Source organism: Triticum aestivum, chromosome 3B (assembly GCF_018294505.1).
Source record: "Triticum aestivum cultivar Chinese Spring chromosome 3B, IWGSC CS RefSeq v2.1, whole genome shotgun sequence".
Classification (NCBI taxonomy): domain Eukaryota; kingdom Viridiplantae; phylum Streptophyta; class Magnoliopsida; order Poales; family Poaceae; genus Triticum; species Triticum aestivum.
Window position 1 is genome coordinate 802777920 of NC_057801.1, and position 21845 is coordinate 802799764.

The 21845-nt window shown below is 44.2% G+C and overlaps 1 long non-coding RNA gene across 3 annotated transcripts; it reads right to left on the minus strand.

Annotated features, from left to right (window-relative positions):
- Positions 1-8743: 8743 nt before the first annotated feature.
- On the minus strand, positions 8744-21631 carry LOC123066704 (uncharacterized). 3 transcript variants are annotated; one of them, XR_006431411.1, is made up of 6 exons: positions 21494-21631; positions 11772-12197; positions 11438-11506; positions 10178-10252; positions 9931-10032; positions 8744-9086 (listed from the first exon to the last, which is right to left on the minus strand). It is a non-coding gene; the product is annotated as an uncharacterized lncRNA (long non-coding RNA). The 3 variants fall into 3 exon arrangements; XR_006431409.1 differs by lacking the exon at positions 21494-21631 and adding an exon at positions 19339-19498; XR_006431410.1 differs by lacking the exon at positions 21494-21631 and adding an exon at positions 12288-12393.
- Positions 21632-21845: the final 214 nt, after the last annotated feature.

Here is a 21845-nt window from a genome sequence, read left to right on the forward strand (position 1 = left end):
CATCACCTATTCTGACTGTGAATCGCTAGCTGCGGCTATGAATAAAGCGTCACTAGCCATGTTGCGTAGTTGATGATACTTATTCATGTGATCAGACCATACATGAGTATTCGCAGTCCTCGAAGAAGGGAACGCTGGCTTGGCATGCATTGTCCATCTTTTCTTGACAATTTTTTTTGGAAATGCGCATACACCAAGATGATCCAGAATGCAGAATATATGTGTGCTTGGGTAATCCTGACTTTCCAACTTTTTACATTTACAAGTTGCATCATCCAGTCTTGCACGTAAACAGACAAGTCACGTGATATATAAAATCCACAGGCTTAGCATCCACGGCTTGTGCATCCAACTTTTTTGCATCCAACTCCTCACTGTCCTTACCTTCCAAGTCATTGGGATCCTTAGCATCCAGGTTTTTGCATGCAAGTCCACACCATCCTTGCCTTCCAAGTCATTGGGATCCTCAGCATCCAAGTTTTTTGCATGCAAGTCCTCAGCATCCTTACCTTCCAAGTCATTGGGATCCTCAGCATCCAAGTTTTTTGCATGCAAGTCCTCAGCATCCTTACCTTGCAAGTCATTGGGATCCTCAGCATCCAATTTTTTGCATGCAAGTCCTCAGCATCCTTACCTTCCTTACCTTGCAATTCTGTAGCATCCCTGCCATATGGGACTTTATCATATGGGGCTTTGCACAAAACTCCAAACACGACCAAACCATCACATGCTACCCGGTCCGTGACCTGCCAATTTGTCCCTTCGACAATCTGACGCTTTACCTTTGGAAACATCACAGTTGTATAAATATAAGAGGCAGCAATCTCCAGAGGGTGTGCATTCAGCTTAGTGAAGGGTATCGTATGTGTTGCTACTGCGTCTAATGCTGCTTCATTCTTACGCATTATGGATACACAGTGCTCAACATGCTGCAACAAATCAACAAGCTGCATCTTCCTGTTCAGGTGCACATGAAGCCTTGAGTTGAGAGACTCACTCCTCTGATTACTCATCATGCCTAGGAAATATCTACCCTTTGTGTACGCAGCAGCCCATTTGTGTCGCAGCTCGTACATCCTGTTAACCCATGACGACCTCTTCCCGTTGGTTTTATTTTGAACCGAACCTTATAAGCCTCCCATCTTTTCTCAAACTCATCAACATCCCAACGACGGTAAATGAATTCCCTAAATTCCTCAAGCTTTTTCTTGCGGAGGTGCATCACCATATTCTCCTCGATATGCCACGTGCACAAACGATGATCTGTTCCAGTCCAGACAGTAGCTATTGCTTTAGCCATTGAACCGTCCCCATCGGTGATTGCTGAAATGGGTGCCTCTGGGACATTGCCTCCAAAAATACATGAAGAAGCCACTGGTATGATGCAACTGTCTCGTCTGACACTAGACCGACCCCAAACAAAACTGTGTTGCGGTGATGGTTCAGACCAACAAATGGAACAAACGGAAGCCTGTACTTGTTAGACCGGTATGTACTGTCGAACACCACGACACCACCAAAGGCAACATAGTCAATCCGGGATTGTGAATCAGCCCAGAATATGTTCCTCAAATGGCCTTCTTTGTCTTTTGTGTATTTGAAAAAGAATTCCGGGTCTGCTTTTTTCTGTGCAATCATATAGGTGAGCAAATATCTAGCGTCACTGCCTTCTATCTTGCGCTTCTTCTGGATTGAAACATGGTTGTATAGGTCTCGATCTATAAATCCAAGCTTGTCGGGACCTCCGGCATTCTTCTCCATTACATTCATAATCTGATGTGTTCGAAGTCCACCAACAACATACTCGATGACATCGGCCTTTTGTGCGTCAGTCATTCTACGATGAGCCGATAAGTAGGGAGTCAGGTCAGCAGGGACAAACAGATGGTTATGCTTGTCCACAAAATTCTTGACGAACTAGAGGCCACTACTATCTTGTAGCTCAACCTGAAAAAGAGCGGGACACCCACACCGAGAAAGACCCCTCGGTGTTCTTTTTCTTTCAGCTCTGTTAAAGTGCTTAAGGGCCCGCCATCCTTGTTTGCAGCACTTGTATGTCCTTCTGTATGCATTTTGTTTCGGACCCGGACCCCTGTACTTAAGATCATCCTTTCTAACACCAAACCCTTTTTTCTCGCATAGCCTACGTAGAACATGTAGGCTTCTTCCTCAGTCCTGAAAGTCTTGTTCACAATCTCTATGTATTCCATACACTCATTCAGATCTGAACCAGCCATGCCTTTATTATCAATTCCTTTACCTTGCATGTGTACATCATCCAGGTCTATGCCATCCTTGCCTGCATCCTCATTATCATTATCATCCGTGCACATACCATCCATTCCTTTGCCTTCGTTTCGTCTATCACCCATGTCCTTGTCATCCTTGCCTGTATTCCCCAAGTTTTTGCCATCGTTGCCTTTATCATCCATGTCGTTATGCTGCCAACGAAAACAGATAGTCAATGTTACGGATGGATAGCATACATAATAATTATGCAATACTCTGCTTAAATAGTTGATTTAATTTTTCATATCGGATTCATGTACTAAACTCAGTCCTTCAAAAGTTGGAAGTAAGTATAAAATATTCCCTGACTAAATCCAGAAATATCTAATTGATTGTACTTGTTGTAACTGATGATCTCCTAATAAATCCAAAGTGCACGAATCTTTCAAGTCCCCTGATAGATCCACCCTGATAGATCAATTATCTGCAAACTCCATTCAAAATTGTGTCCTAACTGAATCCAAAATTATCACCTAACTAAATCCAAATTATCTCGTCACTAAGTAGAAAATATCTCCAAACTCCATACAAAAATAATTATCTCCTAACTAAATCCAAAATATCTGGAAACTCAATTCAAAAGCATCTCCTAACTAAATCCAAAATAACTTTCTTTGAATCCAAATCTGCTGACAAATTCTCATGGCACACAACCCTAACTAAGTGCTTCAATATGTCCTAGCTAAATCCGACTTACACTTCATTTGAAAAAAATCTTGTCACAACTTTCTGAAACCATAAACCCTAACTAACTACATCAACATGTCCTAGCTAAATCCAACTTACACTCCCTTTCAATCGAAATCTCGTCACAACTTTCTGAAACCATAAACCCTAAACCTCACATGACATATCCTAAACCCTAATCAAATCCGACCCCTATTGGTACTATAAGCATAAGGGACCAGCAAAGATTTGAGATGGCTAGGCACTTACAGCGAAGATCCGGCATGAAAAAGTTGAAGCACGTCAATGAGGATGATGTGGCCTCTCGGGTCGGGGAAGGTGGCGTCCGCTCGGGGAAGGAGGGGAGGCTCGTCAGAAGATCTGGCGCCGCGACCCGAGTGGGGTGACTTCCGATGGAGGGGGTAGGAGCAGGAGAAAGGAGTGACACGGCGAGTGCGATCGGCGGTGATCGAGGTAGCCGGGGGTGATCGGCGGCGATTGAGGGCGTCGAGGTTAGGGCTCGAGAGGAGGAGAGAGGGCGAACCGCTCGAACCAAATTTCAAAAGAGTACGCACGATGATTGGACCTCTATAATGAAGTGTTTTATTAATGCAATTAATTTAATCGAAAAATTTCGGACGAGAATACCCCTGGACTTAATTGGGCCGATTAAAGGTATAAATTTTTTTAGGTCAATAATACCCTTGGGCTCAAAAAGGCCCAATTATTCTAATCCGTTAGATCGCCCATATAATACACGTGATTTGGTGTATTATGATGCATCGTAAAATTTCCCTAAATAAAATATAAAAATGTATGTCATGGTGTGTATTATATTTTTTGATTTTTGCTCTCAAAACATAGTCAAACATAGAGAAGTCTGGCTTTTCTTAAAATTGATAAACTTTATATTTTGAAGTGGAGGTAGTACTTTCACAATGGCCACTTATTTTTTAGGAGGCTAGCGAGTATGTCAAAAAAAGGCTACAACGCACGTATAAAGTTCAGCAACAACGACGAGAAGAAATACGCCGATAGTGTTTTCTTGTTTATTTTATCATTTTGCGAGGAGATAGTGTAACCTTGCTTACACAGCTGCAGGACACTGCACGCGGTCGGGACCAAGTTTAGTTAAAAATCCCTGTGTCAACGCAAGCGAAGCGACCTTCTTTCTCAAAAAAAAAAAAACGCAAGCGACCTTCAATCCACTTGGGATGACAATTTTTTTTCTACTCTCTTTTGGTTTTCTAAAGGCAACTGCAACATAGACGTAGTAAGTAGTAATATGCACACCATAAAGTATGTACGCACTCACGCAACACTTATTGAAGACCGAAATCATAGATTGTTTGGAAGGGAATGTCACCTCCAACTGAAAGAAAGTTTTGGATTCTGGACAGGTGGAGTGGTACATACTTCCTCCGTCCCAAAATTCTTGTCTTAAATTTGTATAAATACGAATGTATCTAGTACGTTTTAGTATTAGATATATCTGTATCTAGGCAAATCTAAGACAAGATTGAGACGGAGGGAGTATCTTATTAATGCCTTCTCCAAAAATATCACGCCCTTTCATTTGGGTAAGTGGTTGAGAAAAAAGAAAGCAATTTTATTTAAATTTAGTCTGTTGTTTCGATACTTCGGATTTAAATCTATCCTGAATTTGATTTCTTTATCAAAATTTAATAATGACCATCAAAATGGAGTAATTGATTTGCAAGTGATTGGCAAAAGTAGGTAAGACCAAAATTCAAGTTTTTTCTTGGCTATATATATAACAGGGTCTGCACACTGAATCGCCTTGAACAAACAGGGTGGCCAAATATGGGGTGCGTCAATTATGCAAGAGGGCATATATCGGGGGTTCTGTTATACAAATTTCAGTCTGCAACACAGTTTTGGTTTACGATCACAAGCAATGGTTATGCTCATCAATTTGCATGTTACCGTATGGAGAGGGATACCCATAGTGAGAGATTGATGACTGAGATTTGTTCTCACCGTTTGCAACAAAAGGGAAGGCACAACTTCTCTAATGGTGCTCGTCTCGTGGTACATAGGTCAAGTTCATGCTTTTTTCCATGTACAGTCTGTATGGACACAACTTCTATAAAAGCATCTCTAGCAGACCCCACAAAATGCGAACCCGCATATGTGTTTTGCAGTTCGCCGAAAAGGGCATATGCAGGCCGAGGCGGCCGAGGATAGACTCAGACCCCGCAAAACGGACCCGTAAAAAGGCATATTCACCGAATATGCGTCTTTATGGGTTGGCTACGCGGGGTCTGTTCGGGCAGCACCGTGCCGACCCGCAAACCAAAAACCCCAATAAGCTAAAATGAGTTCAACTTCGGACAAATGAGTTCAAATTCAAACGCTAAAACATAGTTCGCCCGCGATATAAAGCATAGTTTTGATAGGACAAACGCAAAAGGACTTGCAAAAGCGACGACCATGTCCGGCATCATCTTGGTCGATCTTCACTCCGCGCCATCTAGTCCATGGAGATCATCGGAGCCGCCGAATCCACCTCCGACGCTTGTGCCAACGCCGACACTGAAATCATCGGCTAGTGCACTGAATGCATCGGCGACATTGGCTCCAAAGCCCCCACCGAATCCACCTTGTCGCCATCGGGCTTGTTCAAGTTCCTTGGGCCACCATCATCATCTTCTTCATCCATGTTTATAAGTGAACCTCTCTTCGGTGGGGACTCTTTCTCTATCAATGCCCACTTGTCGTAATTCTTGAGCAACTCCCAATAATGATTTAGTTTGAAGAATTTTCCTTCCAAAGCCTCCATGTCTTTGTACCTATGTTGGGCAATTTTGTCCTATACAATTTGAACAATGCAATGTTTCACATGATGCAATCATTTTGAATGATGCAATGTGATTTGCGCAACTTGAACAAAGGTAAAATGAACTGACATGGTCGGACTCCACGGTTCCACTTGGAGGTGCATTTCGTCGAACACATCGGCTGCGGTAGGAGCAGCACCGTTGAGCGGGATTGCCGTCGATCCTATTTCCGGGCCGGAGGGAGTGGATGAAGTAGCCGGCCGCCTTGTAGCCGGAATCTTCCTCCGCTTTGCGCCCAGGACCTTGGCGACCTTCGTCGCCGCCGGCCAGGATCGTGCAGCCACGTTGGCACCCGGAGCACGGGCCTTGCCGACGGGGGCAGCCGGGTTCCCGCCCTGCACGAGCACGCTGCCCTGACGCTTGCGGGCAGCCGCGGTGGCGCCTTCGGCGACGTCGGGGCCAATATTGCCGGCGACGAGATCCGCCCGAGGGGATTGAGCATGCGCGACCTTGACGGAGACAGGGAGGGCAAGGTGTCATCCATTGGGGCGACAGATCGCCGAGGAGGATGAACGGGAGCGGGAGGTGGCGGGAGCAATGGTGGTTGGGGCTGGGAGGAGAGGGAATGGCCGCGCGGAAATGTCCCTCCCGCCAAATCGCGCTGCAGATAGGGATCGAGCTTGGGTCATGCTCCTGCCCCGTGAAACTAGAGGTCGGGAAGATCTTTTGCCGCGCTCGGCAAAAAAAATTCCGGGTCGGACGCGGATGCGGTGTCTGTTCGGGCGGGATTTTCTGCGCCGGCCCGCATTTTGACGGTTATTTTGCGGGTAGGGGCCTTTTGCGGGGTCTGCTAGAGTTGCTCAATGGTGCTCGTCTCATGATACAAAAGTCAAGTTCATACTTTCTTCCATGTAAGTCTCTATGGATTGTTTTTCTACACCACAATGAGAGGTTAAAAAATGAGACCAGAGGATAAGGAAAACAGATGAGAAACTAGGCCAGGATATTTGCTCCACGGGAGGTGACCTCGGCTGGCTTGGAGCACTAGACAACTCACCTACCCACGACTGAGTGCTAAGTTAAACCTACTAGTAGAGTGCCCGTGCGTTGCCATGGGCCTTTTAATCTTTTATTCTGGTTGCACATATATACGTGTATTATTGTATGTAATTCGGTGAATTTTAGGCCACTTCGAACAACACTATGCTGGAAACCTTGTCAAAGGATTCCTTTTGAATGTCGACATCATACATCTTCATCTCTCTCATACTCTGCAAAAATAAGCATATATGAAAATACATCTTCTATATTGTCATGTGCAACAAATATATAAAGAAGAACCACTATTTATATATGTCTCTTCTAATTGTTGATTTTTCAGTCCGCCAATCATAAAGCTTTGTCAATTGACATTTTCAAAGCATCATCCGAAGCCATAGTTCTTATCTCTAATCAACAAAAGCGATATATAAACACATATTAAAATAAAAAAATAAGATAAGCCCATATACAATATATGTAGTCCGAGTGAGTGGCATCTGCTTTTTAGTAGAGTAAGTCGCATCCGAATTTTAGTAAGGAACTCATTTGGTAATTATTCTCCAAAAATGACTGGCTAGGGTATGTGTTATTTTTCACTGTATAAAAAGGTATGTGATATTTTTCTCACAACAAACAGTCGCTTTTCCCACACAAAAAAAAAAGCAAACAGCAGCTCCTTTTCTTCTCACCTTACAATAAACAAAACAGTTCAATCTCTGACTCTCATTGCATGGCAGAACGTTCACACTCACATCTCATTCTCCCTGCTTGCTCTCCTTGTCACGGCTTCGTCGCCACAATCTCTCCTCGCCATGGCCTCTTGCTGCTGCTTCCCCTCAACGCCACGTCATTCAACCCGCACCTTCCTCTCACCGCCATCTCTCCTTCCCTCCACGGTGTCACCCGCCCCCTCCTCTCCCCTCCACGACATCCTAGGCCAATTCCCGGTGCTAAGAAATGCACATCGTCGTAGCTCAGAGCGACCACCACAATGTGTTTTTGCTGCCATGATATATGAAATGGTATATATCATGCGCTCATTTTGCTTCTTTTTTGAAATAGCTATTGTCGAGGTATGTCCCCGTGCGTTGCTACAAGGCCAAACTTTATTGAGGGAATAAGAGGAGCATAAGGGGACAAACGTAAAGAAAATCAAATAACCGAAAGAAGATTATGTGGAAATAATCAGAGATAAAACATGTTTTTCTTACTCGACAAAGGCGATGCATATGGAGTGCACACAATCACTAAACAACCTTGGTCAAGCAACCTTAATGAAAAGTAAAAGCACCACAGTTCATTCATATGAAAACATGTTCAAAAGATAAAAGCATTTGAACACATCTGGCCATAAATTCCTTGGAAGAGTAAGTAAATATGATTGAAACATGAAGGTAGCATATGTGCATCGGTGATTAAATAATGAGGCATGCAATCAAGGGAAAATAATAAAATGTTGGGTTTTTGCTCGAAAATAACACCTTGATTAAAACTTTCTTCCATCATCATCATGCTAAATTTTGCAGTTAATGGGGTATATCATAGACCAACATCATATCTGTTTTTACGTGTTTCAAGGTGGGGTTCCATTTCATGTTTCTTTGTGCTTCTAGTGTAGAGGAGTTTATATTTCATATATATCAAAAAGTAATCTTTGTATTCCATAAAATAAGTTTCAAATAGATTTTAGTGTATTAGCAGTGTTCTTCAAAAAGTGCGTTAATAGTGCTAACTTTCCAATGTCAATTGATCAAGAAATGGAAGTTAAAAAATTAGTTTGTACTTGTAGTTGCATGCAACTGTGCGGACAGATAATCATTGGGAGATAAATATCATGAATCATTAACTAAAACTGGTGATAGTTAATCCATATGGTGTGAAATATCTTGACAAGATCATAAAACAACCATATTGGATCGTTATCAGGTAGCCGCGACACACCCCTGAGAACAAACTCAGAAAAATATGTAAAAGATATAGCTAATATAGCGACCATATCCACGTCCATAATACAACCATAATGCATATCCACGTCCATGTCTTCCTGATATGCTTCTACGACACACTTCTCTAGGACTGGACTTAAGAGGGCTACTACACCAACAAACATAAGCATCCGATAATTGCCTATTCTTCTGATTTATTTGTAGGTTTTTATACTATACCAAGGTTGGGGGCTACAAAGAAGTGAATCTTGAGGAGGCGTCATCGACTGTATTGAGGACTCTAGATCTCTGATCGATCATCTTAGTGCAAGGAGCCACACCATCTGTAAACCATTGTAGGATACTACAAAATGGATGAAATTTCATTCAACATAAGTGCATAACAATAGTAAGTCATTCAAGGGGAATCTTAACAAGTAAACAAATTAATGTTACCATTATTCAGAAAGGAAAGATGCCTACTCATTTTGAAAAGAGTATGCCTACCCATTTTTAAAAGAGCATGCCTACTCATTGTCGTAGCCTTGCTGTCATCAGAAAGAGCCTATCTATGTAATAAAACGCTCACTGGAAAACCTCAATTGCAAGAGCAATCAGGTAGCAAGGCTCAAACAAAAGATGTAAAGCAACAAGTGATATATCTGATTGTCTTCCTCTCCATGTTGTGTCTTCTCTTCTTCTCACTTCCCTCTAGGCAGCAACCATCGTGATACCTATTTGCAGTGGCGGAGTTACCTAAAAAATGTTGGCGGGCTGGGTAGTGCAAATAGCACCACCAAACTAAAAATCAATGCAATATTGTGGGATAAACTTCATGTAAAACTCCTTCTCACTCTAGCCCAGGGCGGGCCATGGCCCTTTGAGCCTTGCCATAGCTCCACTGGTGCCTATTTGCTTGTCTTCCCTACCATGTTTTAGGAGTGTATGAAGGCTGGTGCAAATAATCCCAATTTACACAATGGGGAATGCCGGTAAAAGATAGATCGATTGGACTCACATAAGCTGGCACATAGTTTACTATGACTAATCACTCTGTTAACTGATGAGAGTGTAAACACATGCTGTTGGATAGTAGCTAATACTGTAGAAATAGAAATATAATTTGGCATTGTAAAGGTGATCCCGCCACTACCTCATGTAGCAAATAAATCATAGGTATATAACGGATTGGAAAATAGAAATCTCACCGAGCAAGACCGGATATGTAGGACCCAGATCTGGTTTTGATGTCAATTATGTTGTGGCCGCTCCCAACCTTGAAGCAATGGTCTATCGTGGAATTCTTCCAGCTGCATATGAACTAAGATTTAGAAATTTGGCATGTAATTACTTCTGCAAGTTGTTGAACACTCAAATTTGATAACATAGTAATTCCGCCAAAACAGAATAACCAATGACAAATAGGCAAGAATCGACAACAGCCCCGCAACATACCTCGTCTTCTTTCAAGTGACCCTAGTTGTTCTTTAATTAGTAGAAACACATAACGGTGGCTCAGACATATTCCCTCTGTCCAAACATATGAACATAATTACAGGGTAAGCAAGACTTATACGATCATGGCATAATCCACCATTTTATATGGGGTGTGGTAGTTCAAACGGCATGCCCCGATAATTTTCAAGTGTCAGATTTTATTTAGGGCCTGAAACAACCAGTGTTACGGCTCTAGGGTGCACATGATACAAGCATTAAAAAACAAGTCATTGCACCCTCTAGCATATAATGCAATCGACCTATCAAGCAAATATATCTGGCAAAGGTCAGTGTAATCCAAACCTAGCTTATGCAAACTGCAACCAAGATAAACCTTGATGAGCTTACCCAATGGTGGTCGATACATGACTGTAAAATCAAGAACCACTGAATCTGATTCAAACACAAAAGAACAAAGGAGAGCTTATGATATCTTGCTAGCCACTGCAGCACCACCCCTCCACTGCGACCTCCTCGTCGATTCTGCAGCCGGCAGCCATACTAATGTGAGGAGATGTGGGGGCGCGGGCCGGCGAACAGAGGTTGGGAACCCATGCGGGGAGGCCGCGACAGCATCAGCAACACAAAAGCATTGTAGATGTATGCGGCTCGGTTTAGTCGCAGGGTCGTATGTGGAGGAACTAAGGATGTTGCAGCCTAACATACAATTAGTGAGGCAAACCATTTTAAATGAAACAAACTTAGGGAGGCTGTCATTCTAAAAGAATAGTACAATTAGTTAGTGCAGCTATGAGATTCTCACACTGGATCCACAATGTCCGTTCCATGCCAACAAGCATCTGCCAACGTTACATATAAGTTTCTCTTATTTATTTTGTGTGTGGAATTTACTTGATAGTATAACTTTGCAGTCGGTATTTTCTATATAAAATATACTCTGGCATTTGAAAAGGTAGTCAAAATATTAAGATTGTGAAATGAGCCTTCCAAGGCTCAAAACGGAACCGGTAAAATCTGGCATAAGCTAGTGTTCAAATCACTGACTATCAGTGTGCACCGTTCATTGGTACCAGACACTCGGCGCTCCAGGCAGTAAAGAAACACCAAACTCATATTCTTCCTGTAAGAGAACTCACAGGGATATGTAAACAAGATGCAAACATAGCAAACATGTATGTCCAGATAATCAATTTCTGCAAATTAATCATTGGAAAACAACACTGCAGCAACACCATTCAAAGACAGTCAGACACCAACCTGTGAGTACGGATGTACTATGCTACCTCCAGATTGTTGGAAGGGATAGACTCCCAGGATCTGGAAAACCTTGCCGCTCCAACCAATCAAAGCATACAATGGTTAGCTTCAGAGCATAAATGATGTATGTAATAGTTGAGATATAGCAAAATAAAGAGAATCAAACTGGGAGGGCCCTAGGATGTTGTTCTGTAGGCAATATTGGATTCGTGAAATCTCTGGACAAGAAAAGAGATTCACCACGCGTGACTATCATGTTAACTGAAACTACACAGTAATTGTCAAGCTTTATAAAAGATGCAAACCTTAGTATTCGTTCAAGACTTGGCCTCACCTCCATTTAGATTCAAGCCTTAGAATTCAAGGCAAAGACGTCTCAGCAAGTTCACGACTTGGCCTCACCTCCATTTGTAATGGATTTCGTAAGCTCTGACAGTAAAAGACCAACAAATGCAAGAATTGGAACATGGAAGAAGCTTAAGTGGGCATGATGCCATCGGGTTGTATGCCAAGATCGTGGTTGTAGAGCTCCCTCTATCTCCCTTGCCAAGCTCTCCCTCCGACCAGCAGTGGAACAACTGTTCCTGCTGCTTTTGAACACTCCTTCCACGCTGCCGCAGATCAGTTGGCAGCGTAGGCCAGCTTTCACTTGTATCATCACGTTGAACACAATATGCGTATATGTTTACTTTCCTTGTATCATCACAACGGATGGTATAAATCTGATTGTGTCCCTGACTCCTTGTCATAATTCTAAATCCTACACAATGTGAAAAAAGAAAAGACAGATTTGTTAATACAACATTAGGCAGATTTGTTAATACAACATAGTGATATTACATGCACTGACAGGATCGGTACGTGGTATCTTGTTTGCTCTCGGAGAGTGTGATGCCCTTCCTCCTAATCTTATTTGAGCGCTATATCAAAAGAGGCATCAACATTATGATATGAACTATAATAGTCCGACGCAGCAGCTCTTCCAACACAAAGGATCGAGATCTATCGATACGTGATGCTTCTTCAATAATTTCTAGAAGACCCAGGGCAGCTCAGACTTGCTTCGCTCGTCCACAAGTAAACATCAAGTGTAAAATGTCCTCCGGACCCATATGAACATTACACAGAAGTGATTTTACAGTCCTAAGCATGGAATTTTTTGTTGGAACCAAAAGAGGCGTGTTGATTCAGTTCACCATCTTATGAGCAAGTATGAGATTATTGGTCAACTGCACTTGCAGCTCACAGAAATTAAAGGGGCTCCTAATTTGCATTACTAATGGTTAGTCAACTACAAAACCTGAGCGCATGTACCCCTGTCTTTCAGTTCAGATTATAGATTGCAAAATAAAATCAGACAAGAAAATTGAAGCTGCCCCAAATTTGCATTGCTGATTATGGAAACAATATATCTGGACTGCAAATTGGATAGCTGGTCATAGTATTAATGCTTTGCACTGAACAAATTTGACAGAGGACATGGGTGCAAAGTAATACATATGTTGTGATAGTCCTAAAACTATGACTTGGCAAAATGGATTGGGCATAATGCATATAAATAAATCAAAAAGTTATTAAGGTCGTCTTTAGGGTCAAAACTCATCTGTTCGTCATACGTCCGGACGTGTTCGGATATCAAAATGGTGTGCAGCACGCTCCCAAAATTCAACCGTCTAGATAGTCCATGCTCCCCTAAATCTAGACCATATGTGAAGGAGAAATATAATTTTCTAGAGACTATCTACATTGTCATCTCCAACGTGTGGGCTGACATAAAAATCCCCCCCTCCCCCTGTTGTTGTTAACCTTGTCCTCTTTCCTAGTTTCCTAAGACTGTACGTCTTTCTTCTTTGTGTTTCAGTTATAGACACCTAGGAGTTTATCTGTACGTGTTTTGTACGTACATGTTTCTGTATGGCCAGAAGCGTGCTTAGTCCACGTTGCGGCCAAGTCGTGTCTAGCGTTTTCGTAGCACGAGCGAGTCCACGATCTGAAGCCGTGGGATGGCGCGAGCATGTTGGGTCGTGGCGTAGAAGTCGCTCAGTTTGTTTTCCCTGTTGAATAAAAGAAGAGAAACAGAAAAGACGCTGGAATTAAGGCGTCGCAAAACTGTCTCCCGTGTTCGTGTGTGTTTTCTGTTCGTCCTCGAGTTCCTCCTGGGCTCAGATCGAGGCATCCACAGATCGCGTGTGTGTAGATCACGACCTGAAAGCTGTCAATTGGCATCAGAGCTTCGGGTTTCTAGGTTCCTGCGGCGTCCGGCGGCGGTGATCGGAGGCGATTGGTGGAGATGGGGGATACGTCTCCTAAGAAGAGCGACGGGAAGAGCGGCGGCAGCGGTGGCGGAAAGTACACGCCGCCGGCAGCCAGGAGGCCGAGCACAGGCGACGGTGATGGCGCCGTGGTGCTGGCTGCTCCGTCGAGAGCCACCAATGTGCCCGTGCAGTACCCCATGCTGACGGACACGAACTACTCTTTGTGGGCTATCAAGATGAAAGTGTTGATGAAGGCGCTACGTGTCTGGTCGGCGATTGATGGCTCCGGTGAGTACGACCAAGCGGCGGACGAGGGGGCCTTCGCGGCGCTCTCCCAGTCCGTCCCGGATCATGTTATGCTGCAGGTTGCGGACTGTGACACCGCGCAGGAGGCGTGGGAGATGATCCGATGTGCCCGCGTCGGAGAGGATCGCGTGAAGAAGGCACGCGCGCGGCAACTGAAAAGGCAGTTCGATCGCCTCGACATGGCGGACGGGGAAACTATCCCGGAGTTTGCCAGGAAACTCACCACACTGGTGAGCGAGATCCGCTCCCTCGGCGTCACCCTTGGGGAAGAGGCCGTGGTGGAGCGTCTATTCAGCGCCGTCCCGGATCGCTTCGCTGACATCGTCAACACCATCGAGCAGTGGGGTGACATGTCGACGATGACTCTGCAGGAGGCAGTTGGGCGCCTCACGGCGTTCGAGGAGAACCAGCGCGGGCGCCGGCAGAACCGCAGCGACAAGGATGAGCAGCTGATGCTCGTCACACGTGCCCTCGAATCGCTGATGAAAGGAAAGAAATCGACTGACAGTGGCGGTGCCTCAGGTTCCGGTGCAAAGAGAGGCGGAGGACAAGGCGGCAGCCAGGACAAAGGTCGTGGTGACCATGGCCAGAACAATGGGAAGGGCAAGCAGAAAAAGCATCGTAAGTTTGATATTTCAAAAGTTAAGTGTTTTAACTGCAATGTCAATGGTCATTTCGCCTCTGATTGCCCGGAACCGAAGCGAGAGAAGGCCAATCTTGTGCAAAAGCAAGTTGATGAGGATCCAGCACTGTTGTTGACAGAGGTGTGCACTCTGGTTGAGGTGACAGAGACAGTGAGTGAAACTGTGATGCTGCACGAGGACAAAGTACAACCTAAGCTGCAGGGAAGCATGGATAAGGCCTGGTATTTGGACACCGGGGCTAGCAACCATATGACTGGGTGCTTAAACAAATTTGCAGAGATCGATCATTCCATTCGCGGTGCAGTGAAATTTGGAGATGGTTCCACTGTTGAGATCGAGGGACGAGGCTCGGTTTTGTTTGAGGCATACACTGGTGATCACCGCATCTTGACTGAGGTGTACTACATACCGAGGCTGAAAAACAATATCATTAGCCTCGGCCAGCTTGACGAGATAGGCTGCAAATATTCAGTTGAGGATGGAGTGATGGTGGTGCAAGACCGAGAGTGCAAGGTGCTAGCTAAAGTGAGAAGAACCAAAAACCGGCTGTATGTGTTTCATATTGACATCACATTGCCAGAGTGTTTGCTGTCCAAGTCAGGTGATGACGCATGGCTTTGGCATGCAAGATATGGTCATGTGAGCTTCTCAGCGCTAAGAATTTTAGGTCAGAAGGAGATGGTGAGAGGTTTACCATTGATAGATCAAGGTGATCGGTTTTGTGATGGCTGTTTGGTCGCTAAGCAGCGCCGTAGACCATTTCCTGCTGAAGCTAACTTTCGCGCAGACGAAGCTCTGCAGCTGTTGCACGGAGATCTCTGTGGCCCAATTTCTCCAGCAACTTTTGGTGGGAAAAAGTACTTCTTGTTGATAGTGGACGATTGCACTCGCTATATGTGGGTTGTGCTCATCAAAAGCAAGGATGAGGCACTAGGTGCAGTGAAGAAGATCAAGGCATCAGTTGAGACTGAATTGAAACTGACTGTCAGGGCACTTCGGACAGATAGAGGAGGCGAATTCACCTCAAGGGAGTTTGTTCAGTTCTGTGAAGATTTGGGGATCAAGCACCATCTCACTGCTCCGTACTCGCCGCAACAAAATGGTGTGGTTGAACGCCGAAACCAAACTGTCGTGGGGATGGCGCGGAGCCTGTTGAAGAACAAACAATTGCCAGGTACTTTCTGGGGTGAAGCTGTAGCCACTGCAGTTTTTCTGCTCAACCGTGCACCAACTAAGAGTGTCCCAAATATGACTCCATATGAGGCTCTGTACAAGAAGAAACCGGATGTGCATTTTCTGCGCACATTTGGATGTCTTGGACATGTTAAGAAAATTGGTGCACATCTTCCCAAGCTGGCTGATCGCAGTTCGGTCATGATCTTCATTGGGTATGAGCCAAATTCAAAGGCATACAGAATGTTTGATCCAAGGACAAACAAACTGCACATCTCTCGTGAAGTAGTATTTGAAGAAGATGGACAGTGGGATTGGGTTTCAGAGAAGACTGAACCGACACAGCCGAGTAGTGTTACCTTCACAGTTCAGTATGGTGCACATCTGGACGTTGGCGTGCCCATGCCATCTCCAATACCTGGGAAATTGCAGGTTGATCACGAGGTGAGAAGTTCTGAAAGTACAGCTGAACCAGAGACCCCGATGACGGCGGTGCAGTCATCCCCAAACTCTGTATCACCACCAACAAATGTTTCAGAACCAACAACGTCAGAAGGACCACAAAGGTACCGGCTGCTCGACGATATTTATGATGAAACTTTCGAGATTGATGGTGATGAATATAGCTTGTGTATGTTGGGAATGGCTGAACCAACCTCGTACCTGGAGGCAAGCAAAGATGCATGCTGGAGGCGTGCAATGCAGGACGAGTTGAGCTCCATTAAAGAAAATAAGACTTGGAAGCTCACGCATCTACCACCAGGTACAAAGCCAATTGGTCTTAAGTGGGTTTTTAAATTGAAGAAGGACTCACATGGCAACGTAGTGAAGCATAAGGCCAGGTTAGTAGCCAAGGGATATGTTCAGAGGCATGGAATTGACTTTGAGGAGGTGTATGCACCTGTTGCTCGTTTGGAAACCATCAGACTTATCATTGCACTTGCAGCTCAGGAGGGTTGGGAAATACATCATATGGATGTAAAGTCAGCATTTTTAAATGGTGAACTTGCTGAGGAAGTGTTTGTGTCACAGCCACCAGGGTTTGAAGTGAATGGAGAGGAAGAAAAAGTTCTGAAATTGAGCAAAGCTTTGTATGGTCTGAAGCAAGCTCCAAGGGCATGGAACACAAAGTTGGATCAAACTCTAGTGCAACTAGGTTTTGAAAAATGTCCTCTGGAACACGCCCTATACAAGAAGTGTCATGGCACATCCAAGTTGCTGGTTGGAGTATATGTAGATGATTTAATCATTACTGGAACAAGCACTGAAGAAGTGGCTTCTTTCAAAAAGCAAATGAAAGACAGATTCAGTATGAGTGATCTGGGGTTGCTGTCATATTATCTTGGAATAGAAGTACGACAAAGTCCAAGGAACATCTTTCTCTGTCAGTCAGGCTATGCTACAAAAATTCTTGAGAAGGCGGGAATGATGGACTGTAACCCAGCACATGTGCCGATGGAACCCAAACTGAAATTGAGGAAAACCAGTACAGCTCCACCAGTAGATGCTACTGAATACCGTAGCATTGTTGGAAGTCTCAGGTACTTAGTTCATACACGACCGGACATTGCTTTCCCTGTCGGTATTGTCAGTAGGTTCATGGAGAAACCAACCAGTGAACACTTGGCTGCTGTCAAGCACATCCTTAAATATGTGAAGGGGTCACTGGATTATGGGTGCTGTTATGAGAGGAAGGAAGGAACAGCATTGCGCCTGTATGGCTATAGTGACAGTGATATGGCTGGGGATGTTGATGATCGAAAAAGCACAAGTGGAGTTATGTTCTATCTTGGCCCTTGTCTGATCACTTGGTTCTCACAGAAACAGAAAGTCGTCGCTGTCTCATCATGTGAAGCTGAATATATGGCGGGCGCATATGCAGCTTGTCAAGGAATATGGTTGGCGAGGCTATTAGCTGATGTGCTCGGGCAGGAGGTTGATCAAGTATTGCTGAAAATTGATAACCAGTCAGCTATAGCTCTCTGCAAAAACCCGGTCTACCATGACAGGAGTAAGCATATTGATATTAAATATCATTTCATCCGCGACATGGTGGAGTCAGGATCCGTGTCCGTGGAGCATGTCCGTAGTGGCGATCAGTTGGCTGACATACTCACAAAGCCGCTTGGAAGAATAAAATTTCTGGAGATGAGGGAGAGGATTGGCATGAGGGCAATGAAAGGCAAGTGACAAGTTTAAGGAGGTGATTGTTGTTGTTAACCTTGTCCTCTTTCCTAGTTTCCTAAGACTGTACGTCTTTCTTCTTTGTGTTTCAGTTATAGACACCTAGGAGTTTATCTGTACGTGTTTTGTACGTACATGTTTCTGTATGGCCAGAAGCGTGCTTAGTCCACATTGCGGCCAAGTCGTGTCTAGCGTTTTCGTAGCACGAGCGAGTCCACGATCTGAAGCCGTGGGATGGTGCGAGCATGTTGGGTCGTGGCGTAGAAGTCGCTCAGTTTGTTTTCCCTGTTGAATAAAAGAAGAGAAACAGAAAAGACGCTGGAATTAAGGCGTCGCAAAACTGTCTCCCGTGTTCGTGTGTGTTTTCTGTTCGTCCTCGAGTTCCTCCTGGGCTCAGATCGAGGCATCCACAGATCGCGTGTGTGTAGATCACGACCTGAAAGCTGTCACCCCCCACCACGACGCAACCTTCCTTTTTCCTGTCGGACCCTCCCCTTCCTGCTCGATTTTCCGCTGTAGCGGAATATTTCTCGCTAGAAGCCTCTCCTGTAGAACTGGATAATGTCCACCTCACATTCACCCTGGCTCCCTCTCTCCTTTACACCGTACTTTTTGAAGAACCGGAAAGGAGTACCTCACCAATCGTTCGGCTCGATCCCCTCCCCCTGTGTTCATGTCGATACGCCACCGCAAACAGGGGGACAAGGCGTGTGCCGCCCGTGATCCCCCCCCCCTGAGAAAAAGCTTAAAAAGCAGATCTGATGTCTCTTGATTCCTGAGCCATTGCCATGTTGTAAAATATAATTGAATGTTGTGCATTACCAACGATTGCAGCAAGCACAACTAATGCTGTAGCGGCCCACTTCTAATTTCGTTGTAATATATGAGTATACCGTAAGCAAAAAAGGTGACATGCGTTTAAAAACATAACAGAGATAACCATAATGGTCTAGCTGAGGGTTGGACAAGAGATCCTGGAGCAACCCTAGTGCATGTTCCATTTAAAAAAACATAACTATCTGATCTCTGCAATAAGAGAATTAGCGCAAAGAGTAACAGATGTATGGATTCTTTTGTCAAGATTCAGCTTAAAAACAAGTTAGAAGAAATATTATCAAAACACATACTGATCTTCATTGTAATTTCACATGTTATTCAATGGAGCCTATAAACAGAGGAAGAGGTCTGCAAAATAGCAGGAAACACAAAATGCACAACTATATCCATCTCACAAGCGAGCACGTGAAAATCCAATGGGCTGGAACTATCAAGCAACATGGCAGAAAAAACATTAACAATCCATGTGCTAAACTAATCAGAAGACATGCTAGCATATTACCTGCAGAAGTGGCTGTGGCACGTTGTATGAACAATCTGATAGCAGATAACCTGGAGTGCAATTAACAAAAATTTATAGTTATTCCAATTGCTTGATTGGCTCACCAACAAAAGCAACAATCTGCTCCCAGATCATACCAGCAAGTTATTTAATATATCATGATAAAAGATGTAATAAATTGTGAAATCCTCAACAATCAAGGCTCCTTTCATATGCTACAACAGGACTCACATATATTCAGTACCCACATTAGATAAAGAACTCGAGCACCTATTGGCCAAGAAGGAAGAAGGCTACATTCATATTAATTCAACAAATCCAAAAGTTGAATTTCACATGTTATTCTTCTAAAGATCAACTTGCTCCATATAACTTATGAAGTGTAGACAAAGCTTGTAGTAGTGATTAATTCCATACCTGAGACATCCGAAAAGCATATTTTTGGGTTCTATGCATTGGAAATAGAAAGTGTGAGGACATCTAGAAGAAGTTGTATGTTGTTTGGAAGTAGTCCTGCATATTACACAAGAGCCTCATGCTAATGCAACTGTAGTTTAGAAAACACCGTCCTGGAGACATGACGCAATAAAATGTAAAGCATAGAAACAAATTACAACATGGTAAAGAAACCAAGAGATTTTCCATGATTTTAAAAAAGTGTTAAGGGGCGACAGATGGCGTCGGGCTCGGCAGCAAGCAATCCAAAGGTGCAGCATGGTGGGGTAGGTGATGACGTGTGGCCTCGGCCAGCGTAGTGCAGCGACCAATCATAGTACCAGCAGACGGATCTCTTGCCTTACCTGTAAAAGAAATGGGCATCATATTGACATCTAAACAGCACAACACTAAAATATGTGAGCCTGTGGAAATTTAGCAAGCAAAACTATCGAGAACTTTGAAGTTTGCTGCAAGAAATTTGATAACATTAAATGGAAGTTCCTCTAGAAGGCTAGAACAGTGTTAAGTTTTGGATTGTTAATATCGAATGTAAAAGGTCCAAGAATATACACAACTGGGCACTGGCACACCAAGAAACATTGTCATTATTTAAAAGACCGAAAAGATAAACATTGTAGGGAAAAGGGGATTTCTAATATCCTAATATTAGAAATATGAGGAACATTGATGAAATCCTCCAGATACTGGTTGACACCAAATTTTCAACGGATGCATGTTTGAAATGGAGACACACCTTCGTTCCAATATGTTGGCCAAAAAAACGACATAGTGGGAAAAATTGATCAGGCTAAGGCAGAAGGATGCAGAGGCTGCTAAGTGATTCAGAAAAAAATTATCCTCATTGAGGATTGCATACGTAACTGGATTATCTCTATACTATTAAAGGCGATAAAAAATTTTGTTTCTATGACAACAAATTCAAATCTAGCTTCACAGGATAGAGCACAAATGAGTGAAAACCAAGATTAAGAATTTAAGAACACAAATACTCCAAGAAAATGAACCAAAGCATGAGTAGATAGTTGATGCCCTGCTCGGCTTGGTCTATCTATTCACGCAAGAAATTATGAACATAGAAAATTAAATTAGACCCAGAAAGTAAATTTGTTTTACTTAGCTTTCCAAAAAAATGTTATACTTCCCTAGATCTTAAGCACCCTGTTTTACCATGACCATCTCCTGTAAAATTCTGTGCTCCAAGTTCACCATGACATGACCCAATTAAAGCTCCTTCTTGTCCTTACTCTATTTCTTATATGGCAAACCACCTCATCTCCCAACTGACTAATACTTGCAAACAATAGGCAGAACAAATTATCACCGCATGACCCAGGAAGAAGAAAACACATAACTTAGTCCTAGTTGATGAAGATGCTAGATATTTGCACAAGTGCCCACGTACCTTGGTGTAGAGTGGACATTGTCATACTTGAAGTGCTGCCTGGATGGCATGCTTGCAGCGGCCCATGTAGCTCTGGCCACTACTTGCGCCGTGCTCGCCGACGCTGCTCTGCCACTGCTGCAAGCACCAGCCACACGCTCCGCCGCAAGCAGCCGACCAAGATGTTGCATCTTTGCACGAGTGCTGCATTCAGGTGTGCAGTTCATCTAGTAAATTAAATACATATAAATTATCACTCAACAACATAAGGGCAAAATACATCAGTTCGTAACAAAAAACGGATTGGGCACCCACCTTCTGTTGGGCTGCTGCTGCTCCGCCGACATGGAGGCTCTGCGGCGAGTCCCCCGGCTGGATCTGGCCACATCGAACACCGGAGTGGAAGGCCTGGCCCTCTCTTCGTCAGATCGGGTAGGGGAGGGGAGCTCGTGGCCTTGGACGATGGGAGGAGATCGGGAGGGGAGGGGAGTTCCTAGCCTTGGACAGAGGTAGGAGGGAGGCTGAGACCCACCTATGCCAGGCACGTGGGGGAGGGGTGGGGGAGGAGGTGGTGGCGGCCGGCTGGGGAGGGAGGTCGTGATGGCCAGCTCCTCTCGAACCTCGGCGGCGGCTGCTCCTCTCGGATCTCGGCGGCGGCTGCTCCTCT